An 18,577-nucleotide genomic window follows, 5' to 3' on the forward strand; every position below is an offset into this window, starting at 1 on the left:
GAACGCAAGGTCTCTGAACGCCACAGCTTGTACGATCACGTTTGTTATCCATGGGGTACGCTGATCACGAACGAAAATTGTTGTTTGACGTTGTAGCTCGGTCGTTACCAGCTCGGCCTTCGTGTTGACATCACTGGATTCGAAGATAGCTTGATGATTTCTGGATATAAAATCCACTTGGAGGTGTACTTGATCCACTCTTGGAAACTTTTGGAATACTACTCTCTGTGGGGTGGACTTTCTTACGCGTATGTCCGCAATAAGATAAATGATCTCGTGATCTGAAATAGAGCTACCGGCTGCCGTCGTTGATTTCACAATCGATTGTGGGGAGTCTGTCACTCAGAAGGTCGATTGTCGTAGCTGTGGTGTTCATAATCCGAGTAGGAGGTGTATTCAGGACAATCTAGTTAAACGTGTCGAGCAAGCTTCTTACAGCTGCGATGTTGTAAGACAGCTGGTTCGTAGCAACATTGACGTTAAAATCACCTACGATGTAAATCCTGTCGAAGTTGACTTCAAGCGAATTCAAAAGTAGCTTCTCGTTGTTTTGGATTAGAAGCTGATTGTTTCTTGATGGATTGTAGCGCACCACTACTCCGATGTCTTAACTACAAGATATTCCAAGCATTGTGCAATTGAGATAGCAGGGTCGAATGATGATTTCATGATTGGTGTGGCTTTGATATTTTTGGCTACGTATAAACCCACTCCACCACATGTCTTTGCTCTACGTCCTCGTCCACGTATCCACGTCCTACGTGTCAAACCAAATTGTAACCAGGTATCTTCACAGGTTCCACCGGAGCAGATTATTTGAGTAATGTCTCCCTGAGTCCATAAAAGTGCTCTTTAATAAAGAAAGATAAAGATCCATAGAAGTGATCTAATTTTGGGCCTACTAAGCACAGATGCCTTCCAAATTTATTTAACTTTTCGTACGTATTGTAAAATTTGATAAAGATTAGCACATTGTTGAGATATTGTTAAAAATCTAACACTGCTTCTTGACTCCAAAATCGGCCAACGGATTCTAAATTCGGCCTAACGCATTGAAACGTAACTGAATTCACCTCGGCCTATCGGATGAAGATAAAAATTGATTCGGTCGGAGCGCCTTTTTTGTTTTTAAGAATAATGGATGCGAACATTCATATCACACGTTCTTATTGACTTCGTTCGGTAGATTTTGAACTGAAGTACGCATAATTTACTAGTTAACGCCGAAATCATCGTTTCATTTGATGTGGCCGAAGTAGCTCTCTACCCTACTGTTTCTTGTCCAGAACGAGCTTCATTCCATCTATGTGTCGTTCGAATCTTCGATACGGAGATTGTTGCTGTTGGTCGCTATGATCACGTAGTGTAGCTATTGCTATTGTTGTGCAGTAGCTGAACCATCAGCAGGAACAACATCATAGATGACTCGTCGGCTGTAGCACATTCACCGATTGAAGTACTCGTCAGTTCAAGAAGTTGTTTGCTGCTAGTAATGGCAATGTAACGTTTGTGGTTGTGTAGCCGGACAGATACAGAATCGTTTCGCACAAACACCAAGTCGACGTGTTTGCTATGCTTGAGCCTGATTCAACAGACAGAACTTCGTTCACTTACTGTGAACCTGTATACCAGCGCTAGACCGGTCTGGAGTGCTGATAGTTTGGGCTTCGTGAAGTTCTCGAAAAACAGCTTCAGAACTTTCTCCTTCAGTTCTCTAGAGTTGAACACGACAATAATGGTCGGTTGAGATGGGCCAATCATACCACTTGTCCGGAAAACATTATAATTTAATGGACTGAAAAGGGAACTGAAGATTCTGCAACATGATTTCTCGAACTACTCCAACTCCATGAAAAAACTAGTATTGATGATATTTCAAATTTCTGGCCTTTGAATAAAATTCGAGCCAACGCTTCTAGACCAATCCCATTTATTGATTGTTCGCTGTACTGTATGCGAGTACTGACGGTTGATGTACACAAAGTACAACATAGACGGCAAAGTGATGACGTGGAACTTCAGGTAATTTGAGGAAAACATGGTCGCTTGTGGTGTACATATCGACGAGTTCCTTGAATTGTTTCCGGGGATGCCAAGTGTGTTTCGAAAAAAATCTTCAGAAGTATTGTCGAAATGTCTCCACATGTCGTCAACGCTAGTATTCAAATTTGTGAGCGGGTGAGCTTCAATATTTCAGATTTATAAAACTGCATCAAACTGAAGTCAAGGGAAACGTTTCAGAACTTCATGGAACTTCGTAGACCATTACGGATCTTCAAGTAAGTTTGTAGAAGGAGAATGCAGATAAAACTCTGAAACTTTCTGGAAGTGCAGTAGATTCTGAAGAAGTTCAGCAGACTTTGTAGAAGTTTATTGAAATTTATAGAATTTTAAAAAAGTTTGTTAAAGTTCAATGAACTTTGTAAAAGTTCAGCAAAATTTGTGGAAATTCAGTGAACTCCATAGGAGTGCTGAGAACTTTATAGAAATGCAGCAGAAAGTTCAGTGATCTTTGTGGAGCTTTAGAGAAATTTAGTGAATTTTGCAAAAAAAAAATCGAGGAATTTTGCAAAAGAATCGAGGAACTGGTTGAGGGTCTTCTCGTATGTTTGAAGAAGTTCATGGATGTTCTGTAATCTGGTTAGAATTAGAAGCTTAGAAAAATGTGTAACTTGGATGAAGTAGTGAAAAATGTCTTCACAGAATTCCAAAGATCTTGTCTTGACATGTCTTCAAATCTAGCATCCCTCATTGTTATTGAACATGGAGTTAAAATGAACTGGAAATTAATTTGAGGGGTTCATCAATTTCACCCCATATCGATATTTTCAAATTTGAAATTTCAAAAATGTTCTAAAAATAAACAAGACAGTCAATATGATAAGTAATCGTGCAGAATGATAGAGACCTCAAAGCTACTGATTTTAGTACCATTAGTTTTTCAATTTCGTTTAATGCAGACATTTATTTCTAAATTAACATTATTATGTGATCAATTTGCCCCCGGATTACGGTAATCAAAACTTGCAGTTTTAGAATATGTTACCGAGAACGATTCACATTTCGACGGTTTTCAAGAGCAATCGGCGTTAGTGACTCATTTTCAATGTGGTTTCAAGTGCAGTTTGTCTGACTTTGGAAGATGTACTTTTTACGTGTTTATAAGGATTTAATCTTAAGAGCTGCTCCGGCACTTGATCATGCTTACGAAACTCGAGCTTGTTGGATGGGTGAAGAAAATGGCCCGATAAAGACATCCTGTTACTAAATACCGAATCATGAATCAGGTGACCCTCTAGCTCGAGGAGCATCCGGAGAAATCGATTCAAGAAAAAAAGCACTCTCCTTTGAATTATCTAAAAATGATCTATGATCTTGGAATACACCTGGAAATTTTCTTGAAATTATCCCCAAATTTTGATACAAAAATTAAAATCCTTTAACTAGTCATATTTGTATTACTCCATGCATGAAGTTAACGATTTGCATAGTTGGAGATACTTAAAGTCATATATCAGGCTTAAAGTGGTCATTGTATACGATAGATGAGGAGCTGAAAGTATAGAGTTAATAGCTCCGTTAGAGTACGGCAGTATGAAAATTATATACATAGCGTAGAAAGCGAGCTAAGGTAAATTTTAAAGAAGGCACGAATCGGGTTATGCATCTCCTTTACCAAACTCCCAAGTTAGGGAGGGATGATGAGGGGTATCTTCGCCCGCCACCACTGGTAAAAGAGATGATCGCCGATTTGCTCACGTACTTTCGATGTATGACGTAAGCTTCTAGTCGATAGGTTTGCAGCGGTAGAGGCAACAAATAGCTGCAATTTTCAAACTGATCTCTCCTGGCACAGTCCAGATCGAATCCGCGAAAAACATCACCTTCTATATATCACTATCGTCACTTGCAGCACTGTCAACGCACTCATTGCTGGGTTCTATTAAGGAAACGGTTTTTTATTTTTTTTTTTCGTGTTGGGTATATTCATCACTGCGACCATTACTTTGATCTATTGTGATATTCCCCGTTTTTATATTGCTTTATCAGTTATGTCGTATCACTATTTTGTGAAGCGTCCGGCATGAAATGTACTACTTTACTGGGACCTGCATTTCAAATATCAAAGGGTTCTGCCAGCCCCTTATCCAGAAAAATACGCCTGAAGATTGAAGATTGCTGCACAAGAGCATAGCAGGTGTTCAGAGTCTTCCTTTTCTATACCAGCAGGTGTTCAGAGTCTTCCTTTTCTATACCGACACATATCCTCTTGAAGTTTTCCTATTAGCTTCAAATGATATTTACATGGACAATGTCCTGTTATCAAACCAGTATAGACACTGAGATCTTCCTTTGATAATTCAAGAATTTTGCTAGTCATTGAAATGTTCGGAATTATGAACCGTTTCGACTGCCTAGCAATGGAAGTGTTGTTCTAATTGATCTCCACTTTCATTTTTTTCCATTTCTTGATCTCCATTTTAAGAGAACAAGTAGAAACTCCACAGAATGGTTCTGGTCCTATAAATTACTGAGAAGATCTTAGCCTGGCTAACGTATCGGCTTTTTCATTCCCTTCAATTCCACAGTGGCCAGGAACCCAATATAAGTTTACTTGGTTTTGACAGGCCAATTTATAAAGTAACATTGCACATTCCCATAGAAGTTTGGAATTGCATGTTGCTGATTTCAAAGCATTTAATGCTGCTTGACTATCAGACATAATGCAGATATTCGAATGTTTATAATTCCTGCGCAAGCATATTACAGAGCATTTAAGAATTGCTTGAATTTCTGCTTGGCACACGGTTGGCCAGTAACCCATGGATATTGAGATATCAATCCCTGGACCAGTTACCCCTGCTCCCAAACGGTTGTTCAATCTTGAACCGTCTGTATAAAAAACAGTTGAACCTGGACGGATGTTTGGTCCCCCACTTTCCCAAACATTACGATCAAATTCTGCTGCATTGTATAAACGATCGAAATTATATTTTTTTCTCCATCCAGTCTTCATCTGTATTAAACAAGAGAATCAATATCAAACATTTTTTAAATGCTAAGGTGTCCTGTAAGGTCACCTTCAAGGAAGTACTTTGTTCATTGAATCCTTAAAGCGCTCCTTTCAGCTTCTAATTGGATAAATTGATGCAACGGAATCAGATAAAGTAGAGCATCTAGTGAAATACTCGGTGTGCTGTTCATTGCACCAGTTATTGAGAGAGTAGCTAGTCTTTGCAGTCTCCCCAGCTTCTTCTGAGCCGATTTTTCATTAGTTTTCGGCCACCAAACTAATGATGCGTAGGATATTCTGGGTCAAATAAATCCAGTGGATCATTTTTGGTTTTAGGCCCCATTTCCTACCAAATGTTTTTTACTTATCCAAAGAGCATTTATTGCCTTATTAACAACCTGCTCTATAGGGGGGCGACCCCGGCGTAGTGGTTAGCATCCATACCTCTCACGCCAAAGTCACGAGTTCAAATCTCACCCCCGGACAAGTCACGACCCAAGAGCGTTAAAGTGACTATAATAAAAAAAAAAAAAAAAAAAAAAAAAAAAAAAAAAAAAAAAAAAACCTGTTCTATATGTGAATTCCAGTTAAGTTCACTGTCAAGAATGACTCCCAGATACTTGACTGTTCGTGAAAGTTCTAAAGAGGTTTCTTTCAACTTTAAGTTATTTATATTACCCCCAAGAACTTCTAAAACATACTCAAACATACGCCTAGGACGTCAAAAGAAACGTGGTATTCAAAACTACACGGGAAAAACAACTCGTAGTAGGACAGATACTCGTAGAAATTTCCACCCCATAGCAAATTTCTAGACATGACTTTATATTATAATTATTAGAATAATAATATTAATCAAAGTAAAAACGATACTGAATTGTGGTTAATGCAATCTTTAATTGTAACGTTTCTTGTCTACAACAAGCAAAAATGATTCGGAGCATTAATCGCGTTTTTATCAGTAACAACTTTTGGAACATGGGACAGATATGCGCAGAACAGCATAATTCATTTGGAAATTGTGACTGGTGCTAACAAAAGCTGTGTCCGTTTGTGTTCAAATCTAAGCCGAGCTTTCCAATTGGCTATGATACGGACGAGCAAATTAACTTAACTATCCGACAAAACACTCAAATTTGAGTTTTTAGATATTTACAGACCACAAAACATGATGTTCTCCTACTAAATTCAATGCACCATATCCTTAAAAACTTATCCACAGTTCACGTCAAAATCAGCAACCATCAATTCGGCAACACTGGCAACTTTGCTTTGAATGAAAACACAGTTATGCATAGTGGTACACGTCAAAGCGGCTAATCTCCTCCCCGCCGTCCAGCTCCTCTTCCCTTTCTCCACAGCCTAATATCTTTTACACACCCATCTCTCCTCCTGTATGGATTCCAACTTCAGCCGGGGACGGAACTATTCCATTTAGTAATCCACTCAGCAAACCGACCCCTTATCGTGCAGCATAACAACTTATGCTGGTTCGGTGGTTTGTCACATGACGGGAAAATTCCACACTATTTCCCTCCTTCTTCTCTCTTTCTCTTCACTTTTTATGCAGGTAACAGGTTCGACGTTAGTTAGCTAATTTTCCCCGTCTTCACTCACTTCACTTCAAAATCTACTCCACTTTTGGCTTATTGCTGCACTTCAAACAAGGCCCCGAAAACACAACTAAACTGCTCTAGGTCTAGATCCAAGCACACAAGCACGCAGAGCAGCGCCCCTGCTGTCATAGCAGCGGGCTTTCCCCCAACACACTTTTTTTTCTGCTTCTCGCTTTTCGTCCAGCTCCAGAATCGCGCAGACGACTTTCTGGAATTCCGGATTACTCGCACTCTGCGCGATCGATATGCGCCCGATCCGATGGTTCCGTGCACTGGAAAACGTAACACACCCGGCGGCCACCAGCGGTCCTACCGATTTCCGACTGCTTTTCCGCGAACTGAAACCACTCGCGCTGCGAATTTGAACGAAAAACACCACCTCACGGCTTTTCTGCCTGCCACTCTAAACACTCTGCCATGTTTAAATACGACGATGACGGACAAGCAAAGCAAGCGGTTTGAGTTTGCGATTGTGTTGTGTGCAGGAGCCGCCGCACTGCAACGTACACACAAACGAACTCGGGACGCACACCAAAGCAAATTTTATGTTGCAGCAACTCACTCGAGTGCGGCCGGTGGTTTTGCAGTGGGGTACACGGCGGACAATCTGTTAGGGTGGTTGCGAGAGTGGTGAATATAGAACAAAATGTCACACGGCTTGGAAGGAAAAGAGAACGCCGGGATTCATATTTGACCTTTGTTTGATTCATTAATAATGACTCGGACGAATTCCATACATGGCCAATAGGCCTCTAAAACCCGCAATCTTGAAAAAAGGCTTGATGATACAGATTTCGAAAAATTGCACGGTGGGGTACAGGATTGAAATTTTAAAATGCTTCTATTTCTCTAATAATGTTTTATTTTTTCCCAATGATTCTACGGGGGAGGAAAATTCAAGGACTAATCAATAGACGTGTTGTATTAAATATTCGAAGTTTTTCCAAATATTTGATGAAAGTGGTTGGTTAGATTTCGACTATTCTTCCCCCAGAGTAACACCAACAATCAATACGAAACTAACGATTTTAAATTGGCTCACTACTTGACTAGCCTATTGGTCCCAAGCAAACGATTAACGTATCCCATTCTAGTCAAAATTCTAGTACTACGCAATGTTAGTTTTGATTCGCTATGAAATTTTGACAGATAAAATGAGGGGTTATTGGTTTATCCTATGTTTCGAGGGGTGAATCGATTAGCTTGGGACCGAAGTTGAGCACGTCATTTCGGGACCTTCTGGTCTTGAGTAACCTCTATGGTAAGACTCAAAGCAATTTAAAAAACTTTATTTGAAAACTATAAGCATTTTGAAATCTCTTTCCGACCCACAATAAACAAATACCATAAACGTGTTGAGTATATACAACGCAGTATGCCTTGATTTTAGAGCATAACTTCATTTTCTTCAGTTCAAATTATACTACTGACAAATCAAGACGTTCCTTTCAATTGTAGTTCGAATAGTATTTCGAGTCCAGTCCGATTGTTCCCACTTCTGCCGATAGGTTATGGGCGCAGGCAGTGTAATCGGAACTGGTGAAGATAGAATTTGAATTCGTAACGAGATGGCGGACAAGCTGATGTCGTTTTCAAGGCTCAATGGATCCAATTACGATAACTGGAGTTTCCGGATGAAGCTGTTGCCGAACAAGGAAGGAAATTGGACGACCATAGCGGACGCAAGGCCAGAAGCGGTTACAAGTGCGTGGAAGACCAAGGATAATCAAGCGCTGGCATCGATTGGATTGGCCGTGGAGGATAACCAATTAATCCACATAAGGAAGGCCAAATCGGCGGCGGAGGCGTGGAAAGCTCTAGAAAAATTCCATGTCAAGAAAACGTTAACAACGAAGGTCTCTGTGATGCGGAAAATTGGTAGTCAACGCCTGGAAAAACATAGAGATATGGAAGCGCACGCATCGAAGTTGTCGGAATTGTTCGAGAAGCTCAACAATTTACAGCCGGAAAAGATCCTTGACGACCAATGGTTGGTCGCGATTTTGTTCAGCAGTCTGCCGGAGGAGTACGAGACGTTAGTAACCGCCCTTGAAGCTCGACCAGAGAATGATTTGACCCTGGATATGGTGAAGGGCAAGCTCATCGATGAATGGCAGAAAAAGAAGCAGCGCAACGATGATAGCGATAATCCTGAAGCTGCAAGTTCAAAGACCGGTGCTTCTTCTGCAAAAAGCTAGGTAACCAGAAGGCAAATTGCGAAAAGTTCAGAGTATGGAAGGCGGAGAAAGGAAACGGAGCTGTATCCAAGCACCGAAAGGCAGTATCCAAGCAACAGAAAGCCAACCACGTATCGCAGCAAGACACAGGACACAGAGACTGCGAAGCGGTGTTGAAATTGCAGACATTGGTCAACGGCGTGAGGGTGAAGAGATGCAGCTGCACTGGTGGACGAGACGAATGGAAAGGTAACTGTTAGCCGTGATGTTAAATTTCTTACTTCTTGCGGGCCCATGCCAGGTTCGGTGGGAGAAAGTCTGGTTGTACCATCCATCTGTTTCGAACAAGTGGACCTAATGAGTGAGCCAGGATCAACTGAATCGGATGACGACGATGTCTGAGATGATCCAGATGAACAACCGGACGAAGCAACTCTCCGTAAAATCGAAGTGCAGTCCGATGCCGTACGTGTGAACGGGAGCATGTCCAGTGTAGATGTCGATCCACCTCGAAGATCAACAAGAGCTAATCTCGGAACTATTCCAGAGCGGTATGCTTGTACTGTAGAAACTTCGGTTCAGGAGGAGCCAAAAATCGTTGAAGCAAGCGTTATCCAGTCCAAACAGCGCCAAGTGGTGCACGGCTATGAAGGAAGAGCTAGCATCCATCAAAGAAAACGACGTCTATAGTCGACCTGCCGGCGGGTAGCCGCACCATTGGATGCAAGTGGGTGTATAAACAGAAGCGAGACGAAAATGGCAATGTAGTTCGGTACAAAGCCAGGCTGGTAGCCCAGGGCTACACTCAACGTTTTGGGACGGACTACGATGAAGTTTTTGCGCCAGTCGTTCGAAACGTTACGTTCCGCACCATGATGTCTGTGGCAGCCAAGAAGAAGATGATCGTCAAGCAATTCGACGTAAAAACGGCGTTCCTCAACGGCAACCTTGAGGAGGAGATCTACATGAAGCAGCCTCCCGGGTATGTCGTCAGCGGTATGGAAAACAAGGTATGCCATTTAAAGAAAAGTTTGTACGGACTCAAGCAAGCGGCTCGTTCTTGGAACCAGCGACTGCATGAGGTGATGGAAGCGGATGGTTTTGAGCGATGTGACGCAGATCCCTGCCTGTACAGAAAGCGAGTTGGTAGCAAGTGATGCTATGTTCTCGTGTATGTGGATGATCTCATCGTAGCGAGCGATGATGAACGCATGATCGACGCATTGAAGCGAACGCTTGCAAGAAATTTCCAGATCAGCTGCCTCGGTGATGTCAAGTTTTACCTCGGGATCGAAGTCGATCGAGACCATGCTGGAGATTTTCTTATCAACCAGCGGAAATACATCTGTTCTGTTGGCCTACAGGATGCGAAAGTGTCAACCGTGCCAATTGATCCTGGGTACATCAAGACGGAAGATAACGATGGCCAGCTCCCAAATAATCAAGAATATCAAAAGGTAGTTGGGCAGCTATTGTACATCGCAGTCAACAGCAGACCTGACATCGCAACGGCAATCTCAATCTTGAGTCGTAATGTGAGTTACCCAACCCAACGTGACTGGAACGAGTTGAAGCGAATGGTTCGCTACCTGAAGGGGACGATTGATCTGAAGCTTCGACTGAGTAGCAGTGGTGATTCATCTGGTCTGGTGGGTTACGCTGATGCCTATTGGGCAGAATGTCGCGACGACAGTGGATATGTATACGTCGTTAAGCTCTCTTTTATGGCTTTTTTTTATTAGGGATACCATACCATGCAAAATTTTTAAATCTGCATCATCAAGCGTTTTTTCAAGATGTTTCATGTGTCAAGTTTTAGAGACCTATTTTAAAATGCATTTTTCCATTTTTTGCACAGCTCATTTCCTTTAACGATACCCAACTCACATACATAACCTCGTTTATAAATACATTACAACAGTGGCGTCGCGTAACCTCACTTTTTACCTGTTCATCAACTTTGAAAACGTTATTTAGGGTCATGTTTACATTCAAATCAGTTTCAAAAGCCATAGCGTCTTCTAGTTTCACTGATTTGTATCCATTGGAACCAATTTTGTTTTGTTTGTTTACGTTTTGAGAGTTGTTGAACAGGTAGATTAAGGTTAGGGTGACGCCACTGCATTTCAAGCTAGATGGCCACTAGGGCGATTCAAAGTATCGTTTATGCTCCACCCAATCTATCGATTCCAAATCAGAGGTCACATTAAGCAGTTAAGTCGAAACGACTGTTTTCATGCAAGCTTTTATACGAAAAACGTTTCGCTTCGACTTCCCCAATGAGACCCCAGGCAGGTCCAGATCATTCTTCCAAAAAAGTTCCATGTGAGTCCCGTGACCATGCCGGATTTATGCTCCACTTTCACCGATCATTTTGAACGCACCAAGAACAAATTCTTCGAGAGCATCAAATTTCGGCACATCGTACAGAATAAGGTCGAATCTGTGCCCCAGTTCGTTCTTCATTTGAAGCAAGGCTACGGTGAATTCTTGGATCGGATCCGGCAACATTCAAGGCTGCGTACGACATCGCGCACACGCTAGAAGCAACCCGTAACACTGCAAGGGAAGTCAACACGGGAACCTCGTCGACGGAACCTGAGGCTACGAACAAGCTCGGATATGAAACGCCAAGGACCATCAGTTGTACCAGCGGGGATCATCGCGATGCTATGTGTAACGCGATGCTAGGTGTGTCGCATTGGACGTATTGGTGACGCATGGAGACCGTTCTTCAAGACTTGGACAACGTCGTCAGTTTTCACGACGACATCATCGTTTCCGCAGACAACTTCGACGATCTTCTGCTAGCCCTCACAGCGATCTTGGACAGGTTGAAACCACACGGACTTCGACTCAACCGTTGGAAATGTATTTTCGCTACGTCGTCTCTCGAATGGCTGGGTCATAGAATTGATCGTCACGGTCTTCACAAGTCAGACAAGCACATCGAAGCAATCCGTGATGCGGCACATCCGGAAACTCAAGAGCAGTTGCAGCTTTACTTGGGCTAAGGCGACTCACTATAGTGCTTTCATCCCAAATCTCTCATCTAGGGGCTGTGACATATATGATTATTCTGTAAACACTACTACCTATGCACACCTTATGTGAGCATACCTGCTATATGATATACTTTGATGAATAAACGTCATTATTCTCGCGTATCTTACATGGTGTCAGAAGTGGGATATCCGCGTCCCAGAATAATTTGATCAGTTTTAGCAAGAATACGAAGAAAAAAAAAAACAGAAAAGATACCACACAGGAGCAGTCAGTAAAGTGAAATATGCAGGACCACACGCACGAGATACTAAAGTGAATTTCCGAAAAAAAAAGAAAAAAGGTGAATTTGCTGGAGGAAAATGGTGGCATCATCAGCAGCGGGACTGAAACCTCCCAAACCGCTAGTCTTGGGTGACAATATGGCGGTTCAGTGGAAGGGATGGATCCGACAATTCGATTGGTTTTCCACAGCAACACAGTTGTCAGATAAACCAGCGGCTGTACAAGCGGCTACATTGATGAGCGCAATTGGCGATGACTGCATCCGGCTTTTCGATACGTTTGGATTGAGACCAGAAGAAGAAAATGATTTGGCAGTGCTACGGGCTAAGTTTGAGGAGTATTTCACTCCAAAATCGTGTATAACCTACGAACGCTACAACTTCAACAAATTGGTTCAGAACGATGAAGAACCATTTGATTGTTTTGTTAAGCGAGTGCGTGAGCAGGCCAAGAAGTGTTCCTTTAGCGTGTTGCACGACTCGTTAGTGAAGGACAGAATCATCATCGGGGTGAATTATACCAAATTGGTACCACAACTGTTGAACGATGACTTGACGCTACAAAAAGTGATTGATTTGTGCCGTAATCATGAGTTAACAACAAAGCAGTCAAAAGTCATGTCGGCTGAAGAAAAAGTGGAAGTGGTAAAAGCAAAAAACTTTCATGAAAAAAATAAGCCAGACTCGCTGCAAGGAAAAAGTGAAATACTTGATTGCGGCAAATGCGGATGGAAGCATAAAAAGTTTTCGTGTCCAGCCTATGGAAAAGAGTGCCATTCGTGTGAACATAAAGGACATTTCGCAGTGTCAGGTAAATAAAGTGTTTAACAGATCAAAAAGGGCTGTCAACGTAATTCAAGAAGAAGAATACGAAGAAGTAGAAGAGAGTGGTTCGGAGGAGGAACTTTTCATTGGTACGATTGAAATGTCAAGTGACGGCGAAGATTGGTTTGAAACGGTGAAAATCAATGAGAAGAAATTTTCTGTAAAGCTGGATACGGGAGCACATTGCAATGTTCTTCCCCTATGGCTGGTGAAAAAACTGAATCTGCTACCACTAGAACCGTCCTCCACGAAGTGCTTAGTGACATAATCTAATCATAAGATGCCAGTGCTTGGTGAAGTTAGCCCACTGTGTTCGATTAAAGCTAAATCCAGTCGCTTAGTATTCAAAGTTGTAGAAGAAAGAGTTGTGCCAGTATTGGGAAGAAAAGCGTGTATAGCACAGCAGCTCATCGCACGGGTGAATACAGTAGAGATCGAAGACAATGATGTTTACGAAGGCCTTGGATGTGTAAAAAAATATGTTTATGACATTGATTTGATTGTTAGTCCAGTCTGGGACACACGTCCAGCAAGGCATGTGCCACATAGTATTCGGGAAGCCGTGAAGAAAGAATTAGACTGTATGGAGCGATTGGGAGTAATCGAGAGAATTCACGAACCTACTCCGGTAGTAAATGCAATGGTGTTAGTGAGACGGAACCAAAAACTAAGAATCTGCATCGATCCTTCGCAGGTGAACCATAACTTGATGAGACGTCATCACCCGTTAACTACGATAGAGGAAATTTCAGCCAGGCTGTCTGGTTCAAATCGATTCACCATCTTGGACTGCAAACGTGGATTCTGGCAGATTAGAGTCACCGAAAGAACAGCAAAATATCTAACTTTTGGGACTCCATGGGGAAGATATACTTGTAAGCGTCTTCCTTTCGGCTTAGCATCTGCACCGGAAGTATTCCAAAAGGTAATGCAAGACACATTGGAAGGCCTACAAGGAGTCGAGTGCTCGATGGATGACATCCTGGTTCATGCGGAGGATTCATCAAAGCTGGAAGAACGAACCAAGCAAGTGATACGCCGCATTCATGCTGTAGGCCTAAAGCTGAACAAGGAAAAATGCGTGTTCAACAAGTCGTCAGTGAAGTTTCTGGGCCACCTAGTATCAACGGATGGATTGAAGGCAGATCCGGAGAAATAGGATGCAATAAGGAATCTCAAGACACCATCGAATAGACTTCAGCTTCAAAGAGCGCTGGGGATGATAACTTACCTAGCAAAGTTTGTCCCAAACCTATCGGAAATTACATCTCCACTACGACAACTCCTAGCCAAAGATGTTGCCTGGTGTTGGGAATGTGAACAGGAACGTGCTTTTATGGAAATAAAGAGGCTGATGATGTGTCCTCCAGTGCTGACATTTTATGATGTTCGTGAGCCAGTTACGCTGTCTGTAGATGCCAGCTCAAAGGGTCTCGGTGCTGTTCTACTGCAAAGGGGCAAGCCAGTAGCTTATGCGTCGAAGGCTCTGACGACTTCCGAGATGAACTACCCACAACCCATTGACCGTCGAAACGGACCATAAGCCACTGGAGTCAATTTTAAAGAAACCGATGGACCGGGCTCCACCGAGGCTACGAAGAATAAGATTAGAGGTAGAGCAGTACAACCCGAAAGTGATTTACGTAAAAGGATCGAACATTCCGATACCGGATATTCTAAGTCGTGACGTTGAAAATGATGAAAACACCGAAGAAGATGAACAGATTGAGGTCCACATCGTCCTCCAAATGTCCGAAAAGACCTGTTCTGAGCTTCGAACACAAACTGGCGAGGATACTGAGGTAAGAGCGCTCAATGATGTTATTTTGAAGGGTTGGCCCGAGGCCAAAGAGGATTTGGCACCCGAACTCCGGAAATATTGGGGTTTCAGAGATGGTCTCGTTTTCAAATCGAATCAGATTGTGATTCCTAAGTCGCTGAGGAAAAGTATGTTGCAAGTGGTTCATAGTGGACATCCAGGAGTCCAAAGCTGTATCCGAAGACCAAAGCAACTGCTATTTTGGGTCAACATGAGCAGAGATATCCAAGATATGGTAGAATGCTGCAGCGTATGTCAACAGCATCAGCGCTGCAATCAGAAAAGTACTATTGAGACGAAAGCGGTTCCTGAGCTACCCTTCGAGTGAGTGGCGTCAGATTTGTTCTACTTTCGAGGAGAGGAGTACGTTTTGATCGTGGATAGCTGGTCAAGCTGTCACGATCAACGTCCAATGAAGTAATCGATATTATGAAGAACTGGTTTGCTACCCACGGTATTCCACGAGTTTTGGAGTCAGACAATGGACCTTAATACAACTCACAACAGTTTCGGAAGTTTTCGGAAGACTGGGGATTTGAACATCGCACGTCAAGCCCTCATTTTCCACGTTCCAATGGACTGGCGGAAAGATTTGTCCAGGTTGCAAAAACTTTGATGAAGAAGTGTCACCACGATAGATCGGACCTAAACCTGGCATTATTTTAGCACGCAATACTCCAAGAAGCGATAACATCCCATCTCCAAATGAGCGTCTAATGAGCCGTCTCACTCGCTCAACGTTGCCTATGACAACAGAGGTATTGAAACCTAGAGTAATTGAAGGTGTTAGAGACTCACTCTGCAAGGAAAGACAGATACAAAAAGCTTACGCTGATCGTGGTTCACGAGATCCTTCCGAGTATAAACAAGGTGATCGAGTCATGATTCAAGATCCCAAATCGAAGCAATGGTTTCCCGGCGAGGTATTGAGGAAGTTTGGATCTAACCGGTCATACCTATTATCAGACGGAGAACGGACCTTTAGGAGAAACACCCAGCACATCCGAGAAAGGAAATTTGATGTTATGCAAAGCAAGGACAATCCACCACTGGAAATACAGGTTTCGGATCCCGTTAATGGTCCACAAACGGCTGCCTCTGAACGGAAAGATGCCGAAACGGATAATGAAGTTGACCAGGATAGAGTGGTTGAGGCTGACCCAGGAGAAGGTAGTTCAAGCCCACGTTATGAAACTAGATCAGGTAGACTGGTAAAGAACAACAAGAAAATCGATTTTGAATATTATTAATTGCTAAAAGAGGGAAGATGTGACATATATGATTATTCTGTAAACACTACTACCTATGCACACCTTATGTGAGCATACCTGCTATATGATATACTTTGATGAATAAACGTCATTATTCTCGCGTATCTTACAGGGGCGCGAAGTATGCGTGATATGCTGGCTAGTGATACATTTGGTTTAGACCTGAAGCTGACAGAGCATACCAAGACCTGAAGCAAGCCATTGTCTCACCGCAAGTTTTGATGCTGTACGATCCAGCATTACCAGTAATTTTGGTGCCGTACTTTCACATCAGCTAACTTCAAGAAAATTTCAGGAACTTCAGAAATCTTTCAAAGGTCTTCAGAAAATTTCAGAGGGCTTAAGAAAAGTCCTGGAGTACTTCAGGATGGTTCCACTAACATTCAAAAACCTGTGAAAACTTGAAGGATGTTTTGAAAATTGCTGGAAAATTTTGAAAGCTTCAGGTCCGTTCGGTTAGTTTCAGAAAAATAGCTGGAACTTAACAGATGCACCAACCGGTGGAAACTAACGATTTTAAACTGGCTCACTACTTGACTAGCCTATTGGTCCCAAGTAAATCTATATAGTGTACTAGAATTTCGACTAGAATGGGGTACGCCATTCTAGTCGAAATTCTAGTACTACACTATGTTTGTTTTGATTCGCTATGAAAGTCTGACAGACAAAATGAGGGATTCGTGGATTTTCCTATGTTTCGAAGGGTGCACCGATTTGCTTGGGACCAAAGATAGTACCAGAGCTGAGCCAAAAAGTTGAGCACGATTCTTCAGGACCTTCTGATATTAGAGTTACCTCTATGAATGCACCATGAAGCTAGTTCAGAAAACTTCAATGAAGTTAGGAGCCCCATGAACGTCTGGAAAATTTCGAAAGCTAAAGATCCGAAATCAGTTTTAATTTAGTTTTGAGATTTTCATGGAAATTCCAAGGATTTAAAGGAAGCCCTAACACTTCAGGGAAGTTCCGAAAACTTCAAGAACGTCCAGAGCATCATGAACGTTTCAAGTCCTTTGGGGTACGTTCCAAAAGCTTCAAAGCATTTCCATTAAATTTAGTAAATTGTCTAGTATTTCAGTGAATATCATAGAGCTTCAGGTCAGTTACATTGGTTACATTAATTTCAGGAAAATTGCATTGGAATTTAAAGATCCTATAGAATATTACGTAGCTTTGGGCAGTTCCATGATTATCAGAAAAATCACGGGAATTCCAAGTTTATTTCGAGTACTTGAAGGCAATTGACCACTTTGTCAAGCAGTTTTGGCGTGACTTTCTACCAGCGATTTCACAAAACTGGACCGAATAATTTATATTTTTTTATGAAACGCACAAATGTTGGCTACTTTTCTCGAGGTTCTAGAAGAAAAAATCTCAAAATAATGTTTTATTTCAAAGTTCGAGTGCTAGTAAACGTCATTTTAAGTGCTCGAATAAAATGGTTAATTCCATTAAATCCAGGAAAATAGCGAGAACCTTCCAGAAAAAGACGCAAAATTTAAAGAATTTCTACAGAACATCAGGGAAGTTTGGAGAGCTTAAGAGAAATGTTGTTTTATAAGGATATGGAAGTTTAGAGATTTTAGGGCAAGTTTATTAAATCCAAGGCAATTCCAGGAACATCATCAGAAGAGTAGATAAAACTTCAGGGTGGTCCATAAAAAAGGAAATACCGAGGATTTCGGAGAAGTTTCATGAACAGACTACCGGGATAGTAAGGACAAGTTTTGTAAAGTTCCGAGCACTTCAAGGAAGCTTCAAGAACTTTATGATTAAACCATCAGCATCAGGGATACTACAGGAACTTTTAAGAAGTTGTTGGACCTAGAAGGATATCCAGAAAATTTCAGGAAAGCAGAGAATTCCATAGAACGTGAGGAAAATTGAGGAAACTTTAAAGTAGTTCCAAGAACCTCAGTCGACGAGGTCTTCAGAGAAACTCAGAGATTTAAGGTAAGTCACAATAACTTCAGGAACGTCCAGACTTTTTGGGAAGTTACTCTTCCATAATTTTACACTCACTAGCGTATACTGTCATGTATACGGTAAGAATTAAACATCCGTTTATGAGAAAAAGTTATCCCATTGTCAATAAACGTGGCCGAAGTGGCACTACTCATTAATTATACCCATTAAGTAGTAACAGTTAGCAGCAATTCATTAATTGTTACAATAAATAATTTACTCATTAATGAGAAGAGCCAGCTTGATTGAAAAAGGGTTAACTTTTACTCATAAATGGGTATTTGATTCTTACCGTGCATGCGCGGGTTTGTTTAACTTTATTTTCGAATGACAGTACTAACAGCAAACAAACAATTTCATCACACTTACACAAGCAAATCGAACCAATACGAACCCGCCTGGAGAGAACTATAATATATTATCGAGTGGACCCCAGCAGCGAATAATGACGATGATTGTATATCCATTTTGGCAGGATATGAATTAAACAAATGGAATTGTCCCGATTCGAAACATGAATGTAGCTCCAAAAACCTGACATTGAAGCCATAATTCCTCAACGAACGAGCGCTGAACCAAAAAGCTTTGACCATACCAGTAAAA

The 18,577-nt window shown here is 41.8% G+C and overlaps 1 protein-coding gene across 7 annotated transcripts in view; it reads right to left on the reverse strand.

Moving 5' to 3' along the window:
* The window catches only part of dlg1 (discs large 1), a 163,636-nt gene that overhangs the window by 60,097 nt on the left and 84,962 nt on the right, over positions 1-18,577 (reverse strand). The gene's annotated exons all lie outside the window — the stretch shown is intronic.

This window comes from Ochlerotatus camptorhynchus, unplaced genomic scaffold, assembly GCF_037179485.1.
Source record: "Ochlerotatus camptorhynchus isolate MF236.1 unplaced genomic scaffold, CSIRO-AGI_Acam_v1.1 ptg000102l, whole genome shotgun sequence".
NCBI classification, from domain to species: Eukaryota; Metazoa; Arthropoda; class Insecta; order Diptera; family Culicidae; genus Ochlerotatus; species Ochlerotatus camptorhynchus.